General features: G+C 39.3%; 1 long non-coding RNA gene across 2 annotated transcripts in view; it reads right to left on the reverse strand.

Moving 5' to 3' along the window:
* Positions 1 to 622: 622 nt before the first annotated feature.
* Positions 623 to 14,748, reverse strand: part of LOC133258303 (uncharacterized) — a 63,890-nt gene continuing 49,764 nt past the window's right edge. Inside the window, exons 2-5 of one of the 2 annotated variants that reach the window (XR_009739917.1) lie at positions 14,477 to 14,710; positions 7,564 to 13,005; positions 3,022 to 3,175; positions 623 to 2,289 (exon numbers count right to left, since the gene is read on the reverse strand). This is a non-coding gene — a long non-coding RNA (uncharacterized LOC133258303). Of the gene's footprint in view, positions 2,290 to 3,021; positions 3,176 to 7,563; positions 14,711 to 14,748 lie in introns of both variants that reach the window. The other variant, XR_009739916.1, reaches the window with a different exon arrangement.

Below are 14,748 nucleotides of genomic sequence, written 5' to 3' on the forward strand. Positions count from 1 at the left end.
AAAGGCTTTGGCATAGTCAATAAAGCAGAAATAGATGTTTTTCTAGAACCCTCTTGCTTTTTTGATGATCCAACAGATGTTGGCAATTTGGTCTCTGGTTCCTCTGCCTTTTCTAAATCCAGCTTGAATATCTGGAAGTTCACGGTTCATGTCCTGTTGAAGCCTGGCTTGGAGAATTGTGAGCATTACTTTGCTAGTGTGTGAGATGAGTGCAATTGTGCACTAGTTTGAACATTCTTTGCCATTGCCTTTCTTTGGATTGGAATAAAAAATGACCTTTTCCAGTCCTGTGGCCACTACTGAGTTTTTCAAATTTGCTAGCATATTGAGTGCAGCACTTTCACAGCATCATTTTTTAGGATTTGAAATAGCTCAACTGGAATTCCATCACCTCCAGTAACTTTGTTCATAGTGATGCTTCCTAAGGCCCACTTGACTTTGTATTCCAGGATATCTGGCTAAAGGTGAGTGACCACACCATAGTGGTTATCTGGGCCATGAGATCTTTTATGTATAGTTTTTTAGCTCAGTTAATAACAAAGTCATTATCCCAATCACCTAGTGATTTCTGGAAAAAGCCTGAACTGTATATTATCTTCTCTATATAATAAATTACCCACTCTTATGAAATCTCCATCTTAATGTTTATTATGTTTGTTCCTTCCTTTCCTTTCAAACTATATGCATTGATTCATTTATTGACTTTTTCTTACAGTACTTATTGAATGACTTCTATGGCATTCCCATGGTAGCTTCCCAGAGCTATAGCAATGAACTAACCAAGGATATTGCCTTCTCTCATGGCTGTATATTTTATGATAATTAAGTTAATATTTTATGATAATCAAGTGAATATACAAATATTGTATAAGTTTCAGTTCAGTTCAGTTCATTTCAGTTGCTCAGTCAGGTCCGACTCTTTGTGACTCCGTGAATCTCAGCACGCCAGGCCTCCCTGTCCATCACCAACTCCCAGAGTTCACTCAAACTCATGTGCATCGAGTCGGTGATACCATCCAGCCATCTCATCCTCTGTCATCCCCTTCTCCTCCTGCCCCCAATCCCTCCCAGTATCAGGGTCTTTTCCAATGAGTCAACTCTTCACATGAGGTGGCCAAAGTATTGGAGTCCAAAGTATTGGTGGCCAAAGTATATGAACACCCAGGACTGGTCTCCTTTACGGTGGACTGGTTGGATCTCCTTGCAGTCCAAGGGACTCTCAAGAGTCTTCTCCAACATGACAGTTCAAAAGCATCAATTCTTCAACGTTCAGCTTTCTTCACAGTCCAACTCTCACATCCATACATGACCACAGGAAAAACCATAGCTTTGACTAGATGGACCTTTGTTGGCAAAGTAATGTCTCTGCTTTTGAATATGCTATCTAGGTTGGTCATAACTTTCCTTCCAAGGAGTAAGCGTCTTTTAATTTCATGGCTGAAGTCACCATCTGCAGTGATTTTGGAGCCCCCAAAAATAAAGTCTGACACTGTTTCCACTGTTTCCCCATCTATTTCCCATGAAGTGATGGGACCAGATGCCATGATCTTAGTTTTCTGAATGTTGAGCTTTAAGCCAATTTTTCCACTGTCCTCTTTCACTTTCATCAAGAAGCTCTTTAGTTCCTCTTCACTTTCTGCCATAAGGGTGGTGTCATCTGTCATCTGAGGTTATTGATATTTCTCCTGGCAATCTTGATTCCAGCTTGTGTATAAGTTTAGGGATGATAAATTCTAAGCAGAAATATCACTTCATTGGCATGACTTTCTTAAACAGGTTGGGCAGGGAAACAGAAGGTGAAACCAGAAGGAAGAACACCAGTTAAGACTTTGATAGATTATAGCCAAGCAGGCTAGTAAGCATTTTTTTTGGTACCTATTTGTGCATAGCACATCATCCTAGCGCTTGGGCATGTTATGGTAGACATGATAGAGCAATTGAGGAGCTACCACAAGTAACTATTAAATGTATCATGCCTCCCCATTCTTCTTCTCTAATATCTCCCCACTAGTGTCAGCTTCAAGAACTCTAAAGAGGGGCTGACATTTAACAGATGATGAAGGTGTAGAAAAAATTTACATGCATGGGAGCTAAGTTCCTTCAGTCACGTCCAACTCTTTGTGACGCTATGGACTGTAGCCTACAGGCTTCTTTGTCCATGGGGATTCTCCAGGCAAGAATGGAGTGGGTTGCCATGCTCTCCTCCAGGGGATCTTCCTGACCCAGGGATCCAGCCCATGTCTCTTATGTCTTCATCATTGGCAGGGGGTTCTTTACCACAAGTGCCACCTGAGAAGCCCAGAAAGAATTTACACACTCACTTACATTTTTTTTGATAAATATACAATTCTTTTGATTATTTATGGATAAAACACAGATGAAAATAGTCATTATTTAGTGGGAATACTAATGTCATGGATATTCATTACTTTTTTAAAAAACTGGATATTAGAGATCCCCAGAAGACCAGTCTAGCTTGCAAAAACCCTGAGAAAATATTTCATTAAATGAATTCTCACAAGTGACTTCACAAAAATATCGCTGACCTTAAACTTCACAAAACAGCTGTTTAGAACTTATTTTAAAGGAACATTTACCTTGGACAATAGAGAAAAGCCTAGACATATTATCTATAACACAGAAAGCTACTATTTAAAGAGTGACTATACATTAACAGTTCAGCTATCTTCTTCTACATTATTCCTGATTCACAAATTGTGGGGGCGCACCACAAGATAATTAACAGGTTTAATAGAGTAAGGATGTTGGTACTGAATGTTTTATTTAGAGGTAAACAGATTGATTTTATGGGGAGAAAAAACTAGCACTTAGTTTTTTGTTTATTTGTTTGTTGATTTCCCTACTTTTATTTCCAGTCTATAAAAGGCACCAAATGAAATGTTTTTATCAGCAGAATTACATCAGACATTGAATTATACTTACTGTGTTTCGTTTAGTTCTGGCACCCATTTACTCTGGTATAAATTTAAAAATGCAGTCTCCTAAGAGGCAATGACTTACCTTCAAAATACAATGTTGTCACAATTCTTTTTTTCATGTACAAGTACAATATGATTCAAGCCAGTTTTAGTCCAAAATGAAGGGGGTGATTTTAACTCTCCATTAGTTAACTCTGAAGAATAGGAGTGAAGTTGGTCTTAAGAAACGTCAGGATCTAGAGTTAGAAGAGTTTTAGTTTCTATCCAAGTACTCTTCATTCCTACCCCACTTCACTGAGTTTTGTCTATATTCTCTTCTATGCAGAGTTTTATAGCCCGGGGTTGGAATATGGATGTAGAGAGCCCTAAGGCTGCATCATCACAGCTAAGCACCACAGAACACTCAACTCTATGTGAGGGTGTCAGGTGGTGAGTTGTAGGAGTTTCCACTCCAGTGTTAGCATGGGAAATACAGAGTAAGGTCCTGATTGCCATGGTTTAAATCATATACTATCCATGGGTCAATTATTGTGGCCAGGGAAATAGAATATCCTTGAATCACAAGAGCTATCCTAACTTGGTAGTGGTGACTGGAGGCTGTGATTGGCAATCAGAACTCCATGGACCACAGACTGGGTTATAGAGACGTATCAGGTTGCTGATAAGAAATGAAACACAACTAAAAAATTATCTGTTACAGATACAGTTTTAAATGGCAACCCACTCCAGTATTGTTGCCTGGGAAATCCCAAGGACAGAGGAGCCTGGCAGGCTACAGTCTGTGGGGTTGCAAAAGAGTCGGACACAACTGAGCAACTAAACAATACCAAATGCATGTTTTTCTAAACATTACATAAATCCATATTGATAGGACTTCATGTAAATGCATTGCTTTTCAAATTTCTAATAGAAGGACAAGAGAGAGAATGTCTAATATTTTAAAATCCTATCTGAGTCCTACTGTTCTGTTTAATTTTCATTGAGTTACTACATGTGCAGGATATTTTTTGGCCTCTTGCCATGAATGTAAACCCATTGTCCTTCAAGTAATTTAGAGTATAAAAGACAGAGAAGGAAAGAATTCACCTTTGACATGTGTAGCCCTATTTAAGTCTTGTTTTTTCTCTGAGAGTTTTCAAGTTGAACCTCTCCTTGTCCATTGATATTTCCTTGATTTTTTTTTTCTTTGTGCTTAAGCTACTTTCCTATATTCTGTCTCTTGCAGATATTATTCTCTGGCACCTCTATCATCTCTATAGCCATCTCTTTTTCACTGGGATTCAAATTTATTCTTGGTTAAAACTATGTTATCCACCAGATCATTCTACTAACTCAGACTCCAGAAACTGTCTTTTTCCTGACAAGAATTATTCTCCACCATTTAGTCCTCTCATCACAGAATCTTGGAACATTTTCAATTAGTACCTCTTCTGGCCCTTTAAATGGAGTCAGTCAGCCAAAGAGAGCAAATGAATGAAACTTTGGGGAAAAGCCCACATCTAGCTTCAGAGTTGGACACGACCGAAGCAACTTAGCAGCAGCATTCAACCTTAACAACCTCCTCCTTGCCCAGTCCCACTGCTATATCTGCTTTTCATTCTTTTTTTTGTAATCTCTGAATTCATATCACAATTGAAAACATCAACCCCAGATCCTCTCTCGTGTAATTGTAACCCATGTTGCCTCTTTCCTGTGTCCCTGATTTTGCTTGGTTCTGTTCCCTCGCAGACCCCACTTTCTCTGCCTTACCTCAACTCTGGCTCCCACTAGATCTACAAATGCTTCACAGGCAAGAGGTTTTTCTCTAGCCATGGTCTTTCTGTCACAGTTTGGGACATGGTCAATATGAATTTTTGGCAGTATCAGCACATTATCTTTTGGTTTTAATCTTTCTAAGAGTTCCTGAGGTAACTTTGTGAGAGGACTAATTATTATGGCTACCAAAATTGTAGAAAAATAACTGACTTCATGATGCTTATTACTATCATAGAAATAGGAGACACTGTAGTCTCAAGTCCATTTCAAATAAGTACATGTTACATATGTACAGTGTGTATACATATATAGACACACACACATATACATATACATTGCCTGCACACACACACACACACACACACACACACACACACACATCTATATACACAGGGCTTCTCAGCGGCTTAGCGGTAAAGAATCTGTCTGCGAAGCAGGAGCCTCAGGAGATGCATATTCTATCCCTGGGGAAGATCCCCTGGAGGAGGGCATGGCAACCCATTCCAGTATTCTTTCCTGGAGAATCCCCATGGACAGAGGAGCCTGGTGGGCTACAGTCCGTGAGGTCGCAGAGTCGGACATGACTGAAGCGACTGAGCATGCACGCTTGAATATATAGACATGTACATATACACATATATACATTGCCTGCAAAGACTATAGTAAAGGAGCTGAACTCTAACCATCTAATCATCCTGTAATCATTAAAAGAAAATTCAACATTCATAGGGAAATGCAAGTTATCTTTGGAAAGTACTATCTGTGGGAAAAATATACAAAATATTAGAATCTTTAAGAGGATTTACAGAGTAAAATGGAGAAGGAAGTCCGACTCAGGTGTGGAACATCCAACAGCTTTAAAGCTTCTGCCTTAAGTAAAAACAAATACAGCTCTTTCCAATTCCAATTCAACATCATCCTTTTAAGTTTCCCCAGCAAGGAAGGCCACTTTTTCCTCTGGCCAGTGGCCTTTCCAGGAGGAAAAATACTGAGGTCAAACACAGATGTGCACCTCGTTGCTTGCTCTGTATCCGCTGTGCTCAGACAGCTGCCTCCAGTGTCCAGCCCCGTAAATGCCTGGGATACTTTGCAATTCCTGTCATCCCTGGCTTTTCCCCTGATACATGAAGTTAGAAAGTCCAGTCCTTAACTGAGGATACCAGATTCCAAATCTACCTGTTTGAAACTGGTAATAAATATTCTTACCTAGACTGCTAGAAGGGCCATTACCATAGTGGCCAAATACGCAACTAAATTGCTAATCCAGAAATGGTTGTTACAGATGACTTAGGGCAAGTCCTTATTTTATACATGAGACAACTGAGTCCCAAAGTAAAAATTATTTACTCTAAGGACTGAGGCTGAAACTGAAACTCCAATACTTTGGCCACCTGATGCGGAGAGCCAACTCATTGGAAAAGATCCTGATGCTGGAAAAGATTGAAGGCAAAAGAAGTGGGTGGCAGAGGATGAGATGGTTAGATAGCATCACCAATTCAATTGATGTGAATTTGAGCAACTCCAGGAGATAGTGAAGGACAGGAGAGTCTGGGGTGCTGCAGTCTATGGGGTCTCAAAGAGTCAGACATGACTTAGTGACTGAACAACAACAAAATGTCGTATAGTGAGTGAATCCTGTTTTGGAATTCAACTCTTTAAGGTCTGTTGCACTGTCTCACACTGCCTGCCACATTTTTCCCTCTAAACAAAAATCGGAGCATATTTGTTTCTGAAATAAAATCCTTCCCCTGGCTGATGTTTTAGAGAACATGAAGACATTTAAATAATAAAACACTACTAAACCCCTCGTGAACTGCCCTTATTTACACAAGAGCAATGGCCAGTAAGGGATAATCCCTTCCCACTGCACCTTATTCAAAGCTCTGGCAGAGCTTTCATCACACTGTGTGGAATAATCTGTCTCCATATGTATTTTCCCACACTTGACTGCTAGTTCATCAAGAGAATGGCTTATGAACTTATAAATCCATAATGCCTAGCATTACAACAGACATGTAAGAGGAGTTCAGTACATGAGTGGTGCACAAATGAAAAGAATGGACAGAAGCATGGATGCATGAAAGGTCTGAGAAACAAAGCTGCACATGGAGATGAGCCCATGTCATGCGGAGCAGTGAAAGCCAGACTACCGTGCTTGAATTTGATGTACCCAGACACAGAATAAAGAGACTTGGTGAAAGTAACGTTTACCAAGAAGGTATAAATAGGCAGAAGAGAACTATTGCTTTTGGATACAGAGATTCCATTTGAATCACATCAGTTCTTCTTAAACCTATCCATGAATTTAGTGTATGCTCAATGAAACAAAAATAATGCTTAAGAACAAACCTGACAGGAAGAGGGAGCATAGATTTGGAGGACATGCTGTCAGGAAGGTTACATAGCTGAAACTCTACCAGAATACATCCACTCTAAGAGAGGGATTACCAAGATATTATGAATACAAAAACAGTCAAGCCTAAAAATCATATTGTTGCATAATCCATGAAAGATGTCCTAAGTGCTGAAAACCATATTTGACTTACATCTTTATAAACACAGCTCAGATATCACTTCTTGTCAGGAGTGATCTACGGTCTTGGGCAGAACTTCTCTGCTGGTATACCAGAAGTCTTCAAGCAGCTTGAAGCCCCAAAGGTGGGCAGATACCTATGGCCAGCCACATTTCTCTACAAAAAGCCTTAACTATTTACCCTATATACAATACAAATAATCTCATTTCTCTGAGTACATGACCTGAAAATCAAATGCAGCTAAGTCTCACTATGCTATCTTTAACTTCTGATGTAATTAAGGATTCAGATGTTACCACTTTAGGCAAAGGATGCAATATATATTAAAAACTTACTTCTAAATTTAGGGTATCCAATTCCAATGATCTTCAGGGGTTCAAGGCAGTGCAGATGGAGCTGAATACAGTCTGATGCTCATCAACAACAGATACCTAGGGGGAAAGCAATACAAAAAGAGAAGATTAATACTCTGCAACTGCAGGAGATAAGCCACAGACTGTCTATTCGATCAGTGATTGAGCACAAATGTTTGCCAGTTATGGCCAATGATATGAAAGGGACAATTGGCTAAAGGGGATTTGGAGGTAAATAATTTCTTTGATTAAAAGAGAAGAGGAGGAGTATCAGAAATATAAGGAGGATGAAGAAATGAGGGAGAAGAGGGAAAAGAAGAAAGAGGAGAAAGAGAAGGAGGAAGGAGAGGAAAAGAAATCCTTGATGCTTTTTTGTGTGCTCAAGGGGCCACCATCTTAAACGGCTGCAGTTAATCTGCAACCCTAAGAACACAGGATAGACAACAAATACAAACTGCTGTTCACAAACTACACAAGCAGCAAGGATTTACTGTGTAGCACAGGGTACTCTATTACAATGAAATGTAATCTCCAAAAAAAAGAAAAACCTGAATTACTATGCTATACTCTTAAAATTAACACAATATTATAAATCAACTATATTTCAATAAAAAAAGACCACATCCTAAAGGAAAAGCTTGCTGAGAACTCTCAAATCAACCCAGAAACACTACCTTCATCTTTTTCTGTGAAAAATAGAAACACCTTTTTAGTTTCACTTCAACTTGCATTTTTCAGCTGCAGGCAATAATAACAAGCACCACTAACACTTAAGAGAAACACCAAGAGTTTTGAAGGGATAGCATCTCCAAAGGCATTAGAATGTGATGGACGTGAAACTTCTTGTCAGGACCACAAGATAGTTGATGACAGTGGAATAATATCCCAGAAGTTTTGAGATAAGGGGTTTTTGAGCTGCGTTTCTGTTGCTTCTTAATCCATCAAGTATGAAGGTATTTAAACCTTTCCATCTCTCCTACTTCTTTCTTGATATGATTAGATGAGAATATATACCAGCAAAATTAAAAATGAATCTAAGATATGAAGATGTCAAATCTAAGAAAAATTGGGGAAAGGCATGAGAGAGACAGAGAGAGAAATCTTTGAATGACAGCTATGTAGAAGTATAAAAAACTTTCAGTCTAATACTGACCTTTCCCTGAAGAAGGAAACAGCAACCCACTCCAGTATTCTTGCCTGGAGAATTTCATGGACAGAGGAGTCCGGCAGGCTACAGTCCATGGAGTCGCAGGAGTAGGATATGACTTAGCAACTAAATCACCACCATCACCAATGCTGACCTTTAATCAAGAAACTGCATAATCCTGGTTGCATAATAAAAACAAGTATACAATTCTTTCTTCCATGAGATTAAAATAAGCATCTAGGAATTGCAGGAATAACAAAAATGTGCTAAAAATTGTGATCCAGTTAGTAAGCGATGTGGCATGACTTCTATTGAGTGATGAAATTTATGAAAATGAATGTCATTTAGCCTTGGCGCCTTCAAAATTCTCTTTTGAACAATATAGAACCTGCTGCTTGGCTCTTCACTGGATTCTCCTATGTAATATTTTAAAAATTATCCCTTGTGGATTTCACTTTTCTACAATAACCCTAGAGATACCCTGGTTTCTCATACTCAGCACTGTTTACACGTGGGCCAGATAAATTCCTTGCTGTAGCAGCCTATCCTGTTCATTGTAAGCTATATAGCAGCATCCCTGGCCTGTCTTCACTAGATGCCTTTAACACGCCAGTTGTGACAATCCCGTGTCTCCAGTCATTGCTAAATGTCTCTTCAGAGGGAGATGGCAGAATTGCTTCTGAAGTTTGAAACACTACCATAGACAAAGCATGGAAATATTAAATGTAAAAAATTATATGTGTTATAAATGTTGAATACATTAAAGTAGGGGTACAATTGAGAGATGGTTTTTCTGGTAACTCTGCTGATAAAGAATCTGCCTGCAATGCAGGAGACCCCAGTTCAATTCCTGGGTCAGGAAGATCCCCTGCAGAAGGGATAGGCTACCCACTCCAGTACTCATGGGCTTCCCTGGTGGCTCAGATGGTAAAGGATCCACTTGCAATGTGGGAGACCTGGGTTTGATCCCTGGGTTGGGAAGATCCGCTGGAGGAGGGCATGGCAACCTACAGCAGTATTGTTGCCTGAAGAATCTCTATGGACAGAGGAGCCTGATGGGCTACAGTCCATGGGGTCGCAAAGCATCAGACATGACTGAGAGACTAAGCACAGTTGAGAGAAGCGGAGTGATGGTGTGTAGGGAGGGAAGAGACAGAAGTCAATGGACATTGTTCACTTATACAGAAGACATTGAATATACCATCTAAAGTTCCTGAACCAATAAAAAATGTTAAGGTTATTTTTAAATTTATAGACAATAACAGACCAAAACAACCAGGTGTATTAAAAAAAAAAAAAAAAACATTGGGAGAAGGGCTGGCTGCAGGAGATATTTTTAAAAAGTATTTTTCATACTAGATAATAAATAAATATAGATAAAAATTATATATCAAGAATTTACATGGCAAGAGAAGACTCCTGAGAATCCTTTGGACTGAAAGGAGATTAAACCAATCAATCCTAAAGGAAATCAACCCTGAATATTCATTGGAAGGACTAATGCTGAAGCTGAATCTTCAATACCTTGGGCACCTGATGTGAAGAGCTGACTCATTGGAAAAGACCCTGATGCTGGGGAAAATTGAAGGCAAAAGAGGAAGGGGCTGGCAGAGGATTAGATGGTTAGATAGCATCATCAACTCAATGGACATGAATTTGAGTAAACTCTGGAAGATAGTGGAGGACAGAGGAGCCTGGTGTGCTACAGTCCATGAAGTCACAAAGAGTTGGACACGATCTAGCGACTGAACAACAGCACCAACATACATGATTTAGAGTTACTGAGTTTACAATTAGGAGTATTAAAAAAACAGTCAAGGAAGTTTTCTCTCAACTTTCATCATTATTTGAAATAGCTTTTAAGCAATGACTTTTATTTACCTTTAAACATGTCGATTCAGTTTAGTTCAGTCGCTCAGTCACGTCCGTCTCTTTGCAACCCCATAGACTGCAGCATGCCAGGCTTCCCTGTCTATCACCAACTCTCGAAGCTTGCACAGACTCATGTCCATCGAGTCATGTCTTAATCATGTCTTAAATATGTCTTAGTACTCAAATGAGTACTTACTCAGAAGTTACTTAACTCAGTACCTTACTCAAATGACCTTTGAGATTATGAGTTTACATAATGAAAGGAGTTCTAATAGCAGTGAAAGGGGAAATTTTCAGTCTCTCTCTGGAAACTTTTTCTTTCTAAAATGATATGGGAAATAGATGGGAAAACAGTGGAAACAGTGTCAGACTTTATTTTTCTGGGCTCCAAAATCACTACAGATGGTGACTGCAGCCATGAAATTAAAAGATGCTTACTCCTTGGAAGGAAAGTTATGACCAGTCTAGATAGCATATTCAAAAGCAGAGACATTACTTTGCCAACAAAGGTCCGTCTAGTCAAGGCCATGGTTTTTCCAGTGGTCATGTATGGATGTGAGAGTTGGACTGTGAAGAAAGCTGAGCACCAGAGAATTGATGCTTTTGAACTGTGGTGTTGGAGAAGACTCTTGAGAGGCCCTTGGACTACAAGGAGATCCAACCAGTCCATTCTGAAGGAGATCAGCCCTGGGATTTCTTCGGAAGGAATGATGCTGAAGCTGAAACTCCAGTACTTTGGCCACCTTATGTGAAGAGTTGACTCATTGGAAAAGACTCTGATGCTGGGAGGGATTGGGGGCAGGAGCAGAAGGGGACGACAGAGGATGAGATGGCTGGATGGCATCACTGACTCAATGGACGTGAGTCTGAATGAACTCAGGGAGTTGGTGATGGACAGGGAGGCCTGGAGTGCTGCGATTCATGGGGTCGCAAAGAGTCGGACACGACTGAGCGACTGAACTGAACTGAACTGAAAATGATATGACCAATTTTGTCTCTATTGGGTATTCAATAAATGTTTATTGGAGATTCCATTTCAATTTCTTGCCTGTTTTGCCCATAAGTTAATGTGGAAATACCCCCTCTCTCTTCTATTTTAACCCATTTAGCCTTGACTTCCTACCATCCATTCTCCAGGTGTCAATGAGATAATCAAAGTTCACTGCATTTTAAAATCTCTTAGGAAACCACGAACACTCATTTAGACCTCAAATTAGGGGTCAGTGATTTAGCACAGAGCGGACAGCATCTGAGAGCTCATTGAATGAGACGCAGCAATAATCCTCAAGCGATTATTCTCTAATCTTTGCTGGCAGATGCTTTAAAGACAGCCCAGAGAGTTCATTATGCAAATAGAATTGTCTGGATCTGCTGACAGGGGCTGAACTGAGCAGACGCTCCATGTAGATAGCCGCCTGGCATACTCTTCCACCGTGCAAGGAGATACCGGGACACACTTTCTCTGATCTGCATGTATTTATACTGCAATTAATGAAGGGCGAGAAAGTTCATCTTGAAGCTGGGTCATGGAATGCTTAAAACTGAACAGACTCAAGAAACAGAATCTTATTTGTCACAGTCAGCCCTTAGTGAATGCCAGGGCATTTCTGAAGCTCTGAAATATTCGTCTTTATGAGATCTATACAAACAGAAACATGAAACACTAACACACATGTACACATTTAAACTTACTAAACACTTAACGCAAATGTATACATGTGTTTGTGCACATATTAATTAACATGTGTGTACGTACATGTATTGTGTATATACACATGACATGCATGTGCATAGATACATATATGACTATATGTGTATGGGTATATACATACATATGTATATATGCTCATATTTATGACAGCAGAACGCATTAGCCAGTAGCCAGTAGCTGTGTGACATGGGCAAGTTCTTACTTGTCGATGATAAGTCTCCTTATCATCTTTCAGTTCCTTATCATAAGCCTTAGTTTTCTCATTTTAGAATGAAACTAAGAAAAATGCCATCCTCAAAGAGTTGGTCAAAATGTTTTTGTAACCCAGCATTAGATGACTTATTTATGACACTGTTTATGTCTTGAACTTCCCTGATACATTTTGCAAAGATTCAATTCTAAGTTCATTTACTTTGGCTATTACTTTGATATACTTGAAATACGACTTGATTAGGAAGCATACAATCGCTTTATGAGTTCTCAGAATGTGGTTCTTGTGTGAACGGAAGCATCTGCAGCTTAGCTCTGTCATCTTCAAAGTCAGGCAGAGTCACCACTGTGTGTCCAGTCTGCCGCTGGTCTAGCAGCCTAATGTCACGGTCAGTAGTGGTTACTGAACATCTCCTGTGTACCAGGAAAGACTCCAGGGAACTCTGGGCAAGGCTGTCAGCGATGGTTCCGTTCTTCAAGTTACCTAAACTCGAGAGAGAAAGATGAGGCTATGAATCAAATGCCGGTTAAAAAGAGATTGTACTGGGGTCTTGTTCATTCAAGTTGGCAAATATATATTTTGCATAAATATGAATACATATGTATTTAACAATAACAGTTGGCTGACATGGTGAAATTTGTGGCACACATTGTTGGTATAAATTATCAACTGCATGGAAAGAGATGTCAAGTTTTTGAGAAACTGACAAATGCTTATTCAGTTTGATAGTACATGGACACTTCTGGGAATTTTTCTTAGAGAAATAACTTATGTACAAGATATTTGTGTGTAGATATTCATCATAATACTTTAAAAGTTTTTCTATGTAAATGCCATAGTTGCAAAAAGTTTAAATAAATAAGTCATAGGGTGTCCATAAATGTAGTATATTTAATATAATATACATAGCATATATGTGTATGATATAGGGAAGTTATGTGGTACAGTTTAATTAAAATGAAAGAGTATAGAAATATTAACTCTCATATCCCCCCAGCACACACACACACACACAGAAAAAATAATCTGCTTAAGATATTAGCAGTAGATTAATGGTTATTTTCATTTCCTTATTAATACTTTCCTTTTTTCCACGTACTCTACAATGAATAGATCATTTTTGGAATCATAAAAATAACCATTATCTCATACATATGAATTTAAAAAACTAGTTTCTCTTTGTGGTATTTTGTTTGTTTTCTGTTTGTTTGCCTGTTTCCCACATGCAAAATGTAGAATGAAAGAAGAAATGTTTGCTTTGAGCCAAGAATGTCATATTTAAAGGCCCTGAAAGCCTGCAGTTTTGAGTAGCTATTGGCATTATTTTAGCAATGTACCCAACTTATTCTTTCAGCCAGTTTCCCCCCCCCCCTCGAGAAGATGCAGCAATTAAATGACCTTTTATAACAAGACCCATCAGATGTAGTCACAGGTAATGACAGCATTATGTAAGCCCACTATCTGCAGTAAAACTCCAAACGTGCATTCTACCAACTAGCAATTTTCCCAATCAGCTCTTTATTTCACCATGCCACCGTCCTTTAGAGCCCTAATCATGGAGGTGGCTCTGGAGAAAAAAGCCATGTTCTGTCTGAACTCAGTGGGTAATGAACATACAGGACAAAATGAGCTTTTTGCTCTCTGTGGCACAGTGTGCTTTCCCTGTTTTGCAGTCATTTTCTCCAATTCAATGCAAATTCTTATAATTTCCCCCAGAAATAAATGCTATTAAATGCCCTATTCTTCTCTCCCATGTCAGAAACTTTACACCCTACCATCAGCTGTATATTTGTCAAAATCAAAACTCTACATTGGAAGCCAGAGAATGACAGACAACAGCCAATGTTGTCAGCTAGGAATAAGAGAAATGTCCAGAGTGCAGCAGACAATTAATAATGACAAGCAGACATTTCGTTGTGATGGGTATCATCATCCTTCATCTCCCATGTCACACCTGGCTGTTTCAACATTTCAATCAATTGTGCTCAATCCTGTTCAACTCTTTGCGATCCCATGGGCTGTAGCCCACCAGGTTCCCTCTGTCCATGGAATTTTCCAGGCAAGTCTACCGGAAGGGTTGCCATTTCCTCCTCCAGGAGATCTTCCTGACCCAGGGATTGAATCCACATCTCTTGAGTCTCCTCCACTGGCATCTGGATTCCTTTACCACTGCATCACCTGGGAAGGTCTAAATAAACAGTTTATGAGTTATCACAAAACAGAACA

This window comes from Bos javanicus, chromosome 12, assembly GCF_032452875.1.
Source record: "Bos javanicus breed banteng chromosome 12, ARS-OSU_banteng_1.0, whole genome shotgun sequence".
NCBI classification, from domain to species: Eukaryota; Metazoa; Chordata; class Mammalia; order Artiodactyla; family Bovidae; genus Bos; species Bos javanicus.